The sequence below is a fragment of the Pistacia vera genome, unplaced genomic scaffold (genome assembly GCF_008641045.1).
Source record: "Pistacia vera cultivar Batoury unplaced genomic scaffold, PisVer_v2 Contig174, whole genome shotgun sequence".
NCBI classification, from domain to species: domain Eukaryota; kingdom Viridiplantae; phylum Streptophyta; class Magnoliopsida; order Sapindales; family Anacardiaceae; genus Pistacia; species Pistacia vera.
The window spans coordinates 925993-937808 of NW_022195833.1; the positions used below are offsets into that span (position 1 = coordinate 925993).

At 31.9% G+C, this 11816-nt stretch overlaps 1 pseudogene; it reads left to right on the forward strand.

Annotated features, from left to right (window-relative positions):
• The first annotated feature begins 1544 nt into the window (after positions 1–1544).
• LOC116126011 lies at positions 1545–11283 on the forward strand (annotated as a pseudogene).
• Positions 11284–11816: the final 533 nt, after the last annotated feature.

An 11816-nucleotide genomic window follows, 5' to 3' on the forward strand; every position in this document is an offset into this window, starting at 1 on the left:
GGACCAGATTAACTCAGGAGTGCCAGTAACGTTATTCACATGTTGACTAGCATTGATTTTTTCAAAAAGCTAACTGTACACTTTTTACATTCAACAATTACTTTTACAAAAGACATGCAGAGGTGCCTTCAATGCATTTTCGCTGAATCTTAATTTTTTTTTTTTTTTTAAATGTTCGTATGAGGTCCTTATGATGAAGAGCGTTATTTTACTAAACTTATGTATAGAGACAAAAAAACAAGTTGAGTTTGTATTTGTTAGCCAGTATTGTTTATAAGCTATATTTGTTTATTTATGTTATATTGTTTAGTTCAAATAAATAATAAGTTTATAATAAGATATAGTTCTATTTATGTAAATACTTGTAGTTTTTCTTGAAAAAAAAAAAATTAACTTTTTAGTTAAAAATACTAAAAATACTTTACAAAAAAAAAAAAAATAGTACATATTTTCTAAAAATAATTTTAAAAATAATTTGAAAAGAAACTTTAAAAAAAAAAAAAAACACATTCCTTTTTTAAGAAATTGGTGCTGTACTAAAAATGACATTAGAATTACCATTTCTTTTTAGTCAAGAAGATTGAAATCAATAAAAAATTTTATCATACATATTTCAAATATTATTAAATATATTCATCAATATATTTATATATATATAAAAAAAAGTTTCTTATTAGTGACAAATAATACCCCTGTGTAATTTAATAAAGTGACAAACAATATATTCTCTCTTGATTTTCCAGTAATATTTATTTTATTTTTATATAAGGAAAATGTTTGAATCACGAAGCCAAGGGCACTAATAGAATTTACAAATCTGGTCCAATTAAAGGAAAACGGAAAAGCTTTAGATTTTGGAACGTTACGGTTATCACTGTTTTTGTTCCCAATGTCAAGGAAGGTATATGTAATTTACCTTCATTGATATTTTTTTGCACCATACACAGGGCGACCAACATAAAGAAAAAAAAGTAAGCAAACTTAAGATAAAATTCTTTCTTATAAGCTGGTTAAACTAGTTTATAAGTTCTAAAATTAAGTTGACATGTTTATTTATAATTTTTTTGAATTTATAAGTTGAACCTTTTTTTTTTTTTTTTTTTTTGCTTATAAGCACTCTACTTATAAGTTAGTTTGACCAAGTATATTACTACATTATCCTTATTTAATTTTAAAATAATAAAGGTGGGAAGAAAAGAGGAAAATCATGAGAAATAATTTTCTTCATAATTAAAGAAATCATCTGGCTTCTTTGAAGTAATTACTCAGTTGGAGTACTGCAACACCTCAAACCTGTAAGCTTTCTCACATTCTTTAATTTTCTAAACTTTTTTTTTTTTCTTTTTATATATATTTTAAGAAATTGATGCATCTGCCAAGTTTGTTTGAGAGTTAGTACTGAATATTCACATAAGAAACATGAAATTTTATTTGATGCGATACTAATTTTCATTCACTCGCCAACTGAATATCTAAGTTGAATTTAACTGATTAAATATTTATTTATCTTTTGTTCAGTTCTTGTAATTAAACTCACTATTTCAATGAGCACCCAAATAGAGTCTTCACATATGCCTTCTAGTTGGAAATATGATATCTTTTTAAGTTTTAGAGGTGAAGATACGCAAAAGAATTTTACAAATCATCTCTATGCTGCTTTGGATCGAGAAGGACTTGAAGTATTTAGAGATGATAAAGAATTTGAGAGAGGAAAACGCATTTCAGCAGAAGTTCTTCTAGCAATTGAGCAATCAAGATTTTTAATTATTGTTTTCTCAAAAGACTATGCTTCTTCAACTTGGTGTTTAGATGAACTTGTTAAAATTGTTCAATGTATCAACGCAAAAGGGCAAATGGTACTTCTAGTCTTCTATGATGTGGATCCATCAATGGTACGAAAACAAATTGGAAAGTTTCAGGAAGCATTTGTTAAACATGAAGAAACTTTTAGCGAAAACATAGAGAAGGTGCAAGCATGGAGGAGAGCTCTAAAAAAGGTGACTGATATCTCCGGATGGGATGCTAGGGATGGGTAAAGATTTATCTACTGTTTAATAATAAAAAGGATTGATTGTATCTTAATTTAACTGTTACCTAATTGTATTCATGTGCTAATTAATTATTCACATGCATTTGTGAGGAATAAGCTACAATTAAAAACTTCACAAAAAAATTATCTGACACAAGTTGACAAATTAAATAAATTTAGTAAATTCATTATGTGTCAATCAAATCATATACATCAATTTGTATGACATTAATTAATTATATATATGGTATTAGCTTTTATTCAAAAAATAAATAAAGGAAGAAAGGAAAACAAAACAGGATAACACATTGACTAAAGTGTTTAGTTTGTTCTTAGCTAAGTCAGACTAGTAAAGTTCGGTTAGTTAACGCTGTTTGTTAGTGCTGTACACGTGTACAGTGCAGTTAGTACCGGTGGTTAGTCAAATTTCTATATTAGTTAGTAGCTTTTGCCTTTTGTATATAAGGAGTGAGTTGGTCATGTAAAAATTGATGAATAATTCAATACAGAAAGTTAAGTTTTAGAAACTTCTTTTAACATACATAGAATTTTGATCAATGAAGAAACATGCTAATATTCAAATAAGAGGTATAGGCATACATAAAGACTATTATAAAGAGGGGAATAGTAAATTCTAAGGCATATTGCATATCTATCTAGGAAGGAAAGTGTGGCAGCCCCGGATTCGGCACATAGCCCCGGCGACCCCACTCACTAGGAACTGTCCCCCCCTTACCCCCCCCCCCCCCCCCCCCCCCCCCCCCCCCCCCCCCCCCCCCCCCCCCCCCCCCCCCCCCCGCCCCCCCCCCCCCCCCCCCCCCCCCCCTTAAGGGATTTATTCTCGCCTCCCACACCACTCGAAACCGGGACCAAGGGGCTATAGTCCAACCGGGGAATAGTAAATTCTAAGGCATATTGCAAAAACTTGATGCGTGTTTTCTACAACATGCAAAACTAGCAAGTGCACTAGTCGCTCAAGTAATAGAGTGAAAGGTAGGATATAATTCCCAAAAGGACTGGTAGCAAAGCACTAAGTTCCCTAACGTTAACAAGTTGAAGCAACCGAAAATCTTGGATTTGTGGGAGCAATTTGTAATTGAAAGAAAACAAAATGAAATCTAACAAGAAATTAATCCTTAAAAGGGAAAACAAATGGAACACAAAGATTCAATTTAAGTAAAACGGGTAGGGTTTTGACTTCGTTTGGATTATTTATGGGTTATACCTAAAAGTTACACTATTTTCACATTCACATGCAGTGGTTGTAAATCGGATTCACTACTATGATAACATATCCTCTCGGGCTATGTTTTCCTATTCATCATTATTAACATTCCGCACCCAACAAATTGAAGGTTAACAATTCTAAATCATGAAGCACAAGAATCCTAAATTGATTTCATTAATTCTTGAATCTATCTCTAGCATCCAATACTATAATGGTTATTACCCATGAAGCTTAACATGAATTATTTCTCAATCTCATCATGTTCATCACATACAACAATTAATTTCAGAGTAACACACAACCACAATCACCCTGAACCACCCCGACGCGTAAGGTGTTAACTTACCGATCGAAGATCTATCTATTTAGGCGGGTTTTGGCCACGTGACATCATGGCTAGTTACCAAATCAATCGATCAGTAAACCATATATCCTTCAAATATTATTTTTAATTCTTTATTTAAATAAATTTATAGTTTTATATTTGTTTATAAATAAATTAATATGACATTAAATGGATTCCAATTCTTTTGGAATATTGGATTTCATTTGGAACTTTTTCACTTCTACTTCCTTGTTCTTCCTTTTTCCTCTTTAGAATTGGATTCTATTTTTTTTTAGAGTACATTAAATGGATTCTTTGCTTAGTATCCAAGTAACTAGTTAATCATATTTCATTTCTTCATACACTCTATCACATTCCTTTTCCCATTCCATTCGTATTCCTATTCTTATTTCATTCCAATCCATGAAGGACACTCATATTGTCTTTAATATAGCTCCTATCTTATTCCGATTGTAGGTTAAGAGTACTCTTTAAATAAACTAAAAGAGCCGCAAAATTGAAAGCGACATAGAGAAGCAAAAATAAGGGCTCGTGTTAGGACTTTTAACTATCTTATTGAAATAATCAATCTTTTTTTTTCTTTTTTCTAGAAAAAAACGTTACAAATATTTGGTAGACTCTAAAATTCACATTGTTGTGCCTTTAAAAAATTACATATAGTATATGTAAAGGACAAAAATAGCCATATGACTGTTTTGTAGTCGTCTTTTGCATAATAAGCTGCTGATATTTCTTGTTATGAAACAATGTTTATGTAGTTTTTATTTTTATAACTAATTTAAATTCAAGATCTAACAATATAACCCTAAAACGTACCCCTGAGTATATAACTTATAAGATTATGAAATAGATTGTTCATTACGTCAAATTTGTAGGATGCCGACTTTCATTACAATTTATCAAAATAATCTTGTGTTATTGTTTCAGCTTAAAAAACACGAGGCTAACAAGTGCAACAGAGCTCACCACATTGTGGATAATTACACACTCTTCTCAATTGGCTTGGGATGCAACAGTCAGCATAACTCTTACATTGTAGTTGAAGTTGCGCTTGAAAGGCTGAATAACCTCTTCCCAACCTACGTATGTCGAGCTACTCTGAGTTTGTAAAACCCTTAATGTTCCACTCTTTTTTCAATTTCACCATTAAGATTAACAATAAAAAGGCATTTAAGTCCTTTCACCCAATACATAAAACCTAAAATAATCTAACACTAAATATACCCTTTCAAACTAAATACTCTTAAACCTCACAAATCAACCCTAAAAAACAATTTAAGACTAAAGCTAAAACTAAAAATTAAAACAATTACACCATCATGGCTGAATATATCAGAGCCTACTGTCTCATCCGCCCAAGCCTAAGTTTGTATGAGGCCCAGTTCAAGAGCTTGACCTAGAGTTACCCAAAAGCAGTATACAATATACTAGAGAATCTTTCCAAAAGCTTCTAGAATGTTCCTTCACCAAATGCCAGTAGAATAGGACTAGGATTATATTGTTTGTATTAGGCATGACAATGTTCCCCAGGATTTCGAGGACGGTCCTGCCCCACCCCATATGGGGCGGGAAGCCCGATTTTTTTGGGGATAGGGCAGGGGTGGGTGTGCCTTTCCCCTGCCCTGCCCGTATATATAATATAAATTAAAAAAATATATATATTTACTTTTCACTAATACTCCTATATTTCACTAATTACAAATTATCCTACCTAATAAACCATATTTTTAATTTCCCCCCTCTAAACAATTGAACAAGAAAAACCCTGACCCATATTTATGTATATTAATTATGTTTAAAGACTAATTTAAGTGTTGTCATGTGGTAAAAATTAACTATTGTGTTTGATAATCTCAAATTAATTTTTGTTTATATAAAATTACGGGGCGGGGACGGCCTCCAACATTCCCTTTGGGGCGGGAAGAGAATTCCTATATCCCCGTAAGGGGATGGGGCAGGGGTGGGGAATGATTTTGAGGTGGGGTGGATACGGTGAATGAGATCCCACGCCCGCCTCGCCCCATTGTCATGCCTAGTTTGTAAATTAATCCCGACCATCCACCTTAATGAAATGTACGGATCTGGACCGTTAGATCTACTTGTACTCCTATATAAAGCTAGCTAGTTTTAGATTATTTTCATATTCAAAGCATTGTATTCAACTAAGAGCAATACAATAGAGTTTTCCTGTCCATCTTTGTTTTTTTATTTTTTATTTATCAAACAGAGTTTGTGGGTTATCTAGGCTTACTTAGTATATGATCTCTTGTTTATGCACTAAGGTCGTATGATTCTTCTAGGGTCATGACATTGAGCAACTCGTAGGCAAGTTGTGATTAGCCTAGGCCATGTTTCCTGTACGCTGTTGGTCGAGATCTTGCCGAACATGGGTTTTATTTTGTTTTGCTGGTCATGACACTAAGCAACTCCTAGCCGGTTGTGATTAGCCCAAGCCGTGTTTCTTAGTATGTTATTGGCCGAGATCTTGCCGGACATGGGTTAAATTTTTGTTTGTCAGCTTGAGCTATGGATGAAAAAGCCACAATTTTGACTTGTAGTTCCTATTTTTACTATGTGAGCTCAAACATTTCAGATCGACAACCCATAAAGACACCATCAGAGTTCTTCTATTTGTGGTAGTAATTGGAGTTCTAGTTCTATGATTGGGTGCACAAGCCCCAAACAATAACAAATTGTTTGAAGTCCTCTGGTTAATTTAGAGTTGGTGAATTTTTATAAAGTATTATGATGTTTATGCACAAATAATTTTTAGGATTTATCTATAAAATAATTTATTACAAACCAATGATTACTTTCACACCTGAGAATAAGCATGGTGAAGAAAAGAATCCTCAAATGACAGAGAACAAAATCATCCAATCTGGCCAGGGACGGAGCGGGCGGGTGTCAGGGGGTTAGTTGACTCTTCTAAGATTTATTTTTTTTTTTTTTTATAAATTTTACGAATTGCCTTTAAATGAAAAGTAAATTCCAAGAACTTCAATCCACCAAATAAATTAAACTCTTTTTTTTTTTTTTTTTTGGTTGTCAAACTCAAAACTAATCCCTCTTTCTCCTTCCTAGACCAATTCTTTCTCTTAACAACCTAGGTTTCAAATTTTTTCAAAGATGAAATCTCGCCGAGAAAATTATAATGTATTGTTAATAAGAATTTTAAATATAAACTCGTGCTTATTATTATTTAAAATTGTATTGTTCTTTAACTTTGACTCCCTTACATTTCATTTCTGGCTATGTCCCTGAATCTGGCTCATCATGTGACTTCATTTTAGCAATGTAAACCTATGCAAAAACGTGTCTCCTCTATGTAATAGACTTTTGCAATGCATCACAAACACTACTTGGCAAGACTCTTAATGGGAAGGACAAACTTATGAATCCTCATTCAATTTTTAATGAACCATTTATCAAGTTTTCATACGAACATCTTCTATAAGATAGATTTACATACACACAAAGTCTACCAAGAGCCCATATTGAGTTTTGGGAAGTTTTGGAAACCAGGCCGCAACAAAGTAACCCTTCCTTAATTACAAATCGAATGTTCATGTTAGTTTGTACCCTTCCTAATTTGTAAAATTCTAACGTGTAGAACAGATTTCTTTATATTGGTTCAATAACCCTTTTAAGTTCTAAGTAGCATGACATACCAATTTTTGAGTACCACAATATGTGAAAACTAAGGTCTATAGATTTGCTAATAATGACTCAAGTAAGAAGTAACTGAAAAAAATCAGTAGGTAAAGCGGCGAGATATAAACAAAGAATTTGTGAAAACAGACGAAAAAAGGGCAGTTAGTTTTTTTTTTTTTTTTGGCTAAAGTTCATTCATTCATTTGATCTGCTCTATCAATGTTATATCCAATGTTTTCTACTCATTCTACAACCAATGATAAATAGATTATTGAAAATAAAATTGCAAGAGGATAGAAGCCTACAACTAAAACAAGCTTTTTGAGTCATTTATCGGTTTTTTAATTGTTTATTTTCATATATTTTAGGTAATTTTATGAATTTTCGATGTTTGAATTTTGTTAATTCTAAAGAAACTTATTTTGAGGGTGATTTGGTCATTTCATAAGTCAAAATGGTCAAATGGGAAATTTAGCCGTAGAGAAGGTGGTTGGAAAAATAGTGCAATATGGACCAGATTAACTCAGGAGTGCCAGTAACGTTATTCCATGTTGACTAGCATTGATTTTTTCAAGCTAACTGTACACTTTTTACATTCAACAATTACTTTTACAAAAGACATGCAGAGGTGCCTTCAATGCATTTTCGCTGAATCTTAATTTTTTTTTTTTTTTTTAAATGTTCGTATGAGGTCCTTATGATGAAGAGCGTTATTTTACTAAACTATTTATAGAGACAAAAAAACAAGTTGAGTTTGTATTTGTTAGCCAGTATTGTTTATAAGCTATATTGTTTATTTATGTTATATTGTTTAGTTCAAAAAATAATAGTTTATAATAAGATATGTTCTATTTGTAAATACTTGTAGTTTTTCTTGAAAAAAAAAAAATTAACTTTTATGTTAAAAATACTAAAAATACTTTACAAAAAAAAAAAATAGTACATATTTTCTAAAAATAATTTTAAAATAATTTGAAAAGAAACTTTAAAAAAAAAAAAAAACACATTCCTTTTTTAAGAAATTGTGCTGTACTAAAAATGACATTAGAATTACCATTTCTTTTTAGTCAAGAGATTGAAATCATAAAAAATTTTATCATACATATTTCAAATATTATTAAAATATATTCATCAATATATTTTATATATATAAAAAAAAGTTTCTTATTAGTGACAAATAATACCCCTGTGTAATTTAATAAAGTGAACAACAATAATTTCTCTCTTGATTTTCCAGTAATATTTATTTTATTTTTATTAAGGAAAATGTTTGAATCACGAAGCCAAGGCCACTAATAAATTTACAAATCTGGTCCAATTAAAGGAAACGAAAAGCTTTAGATTTTGGAACGTTACGGTTATCACTGTTTTTGTTCCCAATGTCAGGAAGGTATATGTAATTTACCTTCTTGATATTTTTTTGCACCATACACAGGGCGACCAACATAAAGAAAAAAAAGTAAGCAACTTAAGATAATTCTTTCTTATAAGCTGTTAAACTAGTTTATAAGTTCTAAAAATTAAGTGACATGTTTATTTATAATTTTTTGAATTTATAAGTTGACCTTTTTTTTTTTTTTTTTTTTGGTTTATCAATTTCCATATTTTCTCTACACTTCCATACTTTCTCTACACATCTTTCCTATACTTCTTCCATGTTTCTTTCATATTTCTAAGTTTTCTTCAACCTCAAGGGTGATGTAATACTCTGAAAATGTTATAGATAGCAAAAGATCCCATATATATTTTAATTTATGTTCTTTAACATGTTTAATATTTATGTTTTACTTTATGTTCTTGTTCATGTTCTTCATTTATTTTTACGCTCTCCATTTATGTTGTTGTTTAATATTCACTAGCCCTTTTAGATGATGTTAGAATCTGTGTGGGTGTACGTGTGTGTGGGATAAAAGGAGGGCCTTGACCATTTTTAGACCGATCGTTGTGTTGATTGGTTCCGCTTGGGTCGGCTATCATAGTTTCCCACATGCATAAACTCCATGATTTTCTGACAGCATCTCTAAGGTCTAGTAACCCTTGTGGTCTAGTAACCCTTGTGGTACGAGTCCTATAACATAGTCTTTTTTATTTTCAAACATAGAAATTAAGAAGTGATTTTGTATTCATTGTGTATATATATATATATATATATATATATCCTCAGAGTTTTCATTTTAGTAATATGTATATAAGTTGTATTAATATGTTTGAAACTTTACTTCTCAATTTTTATTAAGAATTTATGAGAAAAGATCCAACTTCATATCTTCATTGAAATTTATGAAATTAAGTTAATTGGATCTTTCATCCAAACTGTGTATGTATTTTCGTACATAATAATAATACACATAATCAATTTGAAATATCAAATACTCGATAATTAATATAAATAAATATATTTAATTTACGTAGCCTGCAACTTTTACTATTTTCTAATTCTAGATTTCTTATTAACACTATGATCAAATAATTAATAAAAAAAACAATGTTTTAAAACTTGGTCCGACCCGATTAGTTCAACTGGGAACCGGCCAGTGAGCCAAGTTGGGTAGGCCTAAAAATCGGGGGTATCAATCCACTCAGTTTGATTCGTGGTTGGACTGGGGTTATTGTAGCAACTCGCTAGTCCAACCAATTTTAGGCGAAACCGGGTGAATTCTTAACACGGTTTTCAAGCCATAAAAATGAATTTTTTTTATGATTTTCCCTATTTTTTCAGTCTCTGTCGAGCTCTAATTCATTTTTCTCTCTTCCATTGTCAATTTCTTCGTCTCATCTCTTCAATTCTTCATCTCATCTCTTTAGTTCTTCGCTGCACCTTCATTTCACTTCGATTATTAAATTGCAGGATGGTTGGCATGTTTTTCATAGTTTTTTCGATGTACATTTTAAAATTATGAGAGGCTTAGTTTACTTTAGTTTAATGAAACTTCGCTCAGAGTCTTAGAAAAAGTCAAAAAAAAAATCAGATTCTTGTTATTATAATAACAATAATACTACGGACACCCAAGGTTTACACCAAAATTTTGCACCGAACAATGTGTCACATGAGTTAGACGCAACCACGTAGCACATTAATAACTATTTCGCAAATGAACGGCCGTTCATCAAATATGGACAAGTGTCCATGATTATTGGACGATTGTTAATTTTAAATGGACTCATGTCAATGCAAAAATAATAATGGATTCCTGCCTATATTATATAAGCAGGAGTTCATTTATTATGGACAAGTGCCCACCTAGAATGGATCCCCGTCCATAGTTTAAATTAAAAAAATTTTAAAACAAAAATATGGTCGCCCGTCCATATATTATAGACGAGTGTCCCTATTAGACAAAAAAAAAAAAAAAAAAAAAAAAAAAAAAAAATCTTCTCTTTAAATTCTTCTTCCTCATCTAGCTCTTCAAAGCCATCCATGCTTTCAGTTTGGTTTTTTAGTAATCTAAACAGCCGAAAAAAAAAAAAGGAATGAACTACCCGGATGAAGCCTTTATTTGTACAGATTAATCGAGGAGATCTACAACAAAAGATTTGAAATATGGCCACAGTATCATCAGCAACAACAACAAAATATGAACAATTATGTCTTTTTTGGAGTGGGTACTAGTCGAAGAAACTTCATCAACGTTTCTAATAACTCATCAAGATCGGGTTTTACTGTGACAAGACAATGTGGAGGAGGAGTAGGAGGAATGAACTGCCAAGATTGTGGTAACCAAGCAAAGAAAGACTGTTCATATGAGATGCAGAACTTGCTGTAAGAGCCGAGGGTTTCAGTGCCAAACTCACGTCAAGAGTACTTGTGTTCCTGCTGCTAAAAGGCGAGAGAGGCAGCAACGACTATCAGCTTCGCAACGACAACACCAGCAACAACAACAACAACAAAATAATCAACAAGAAGAAGAACAACAGTTTCGAGGAGAGACTCCTAAAAGGCAGAGAGAGAATCAAGACGATACTTCCTCTCTTGCCTGCACTAGCACTACTACTCTTTTACCCATTACCACCACAGGTAAAGTCTAGTTGTAGTTTACAATACAAACAAACACTACCATGGAAAAAAAAATATACAACCATGATTCAAGGCCTTATAAATCTTTTAAAGGTATACGGTGAAGTACTTAAAAACCAAACTGAAAGCATGGATGGCATTGAAGAGCTAGATGAGGAAGAAGATTTTGATTTTTTTTTGTCCATGATTTTTGTTTTAAATTTTTTTTAATGGACGCCCGTCCATAGTAAGTGGACTCTCGTCCATATAATATGAACGAGAGTCCATTGTTATTTTCGCATGGACGAAAACCTATTTAAAATAAACGGTCGTCCAATAATCATAAACGCTCGTCCATATTGGATGAACAGCCGTTCATTCGCGGAATAGTTGTTAATGTGCTACGTGGATGCGTCTGACTTAGGTGACATGTCATTTGGTGCAAAATTTCAATGGAAACCTTCCATGTCTATAACTTTATTATTATAATAAGGGCGAACGACTTATTGATACCCAAGGTTTGTCAAAACGACAAGTTGGTACCTAAAAGGTTTTGAAAAGACAA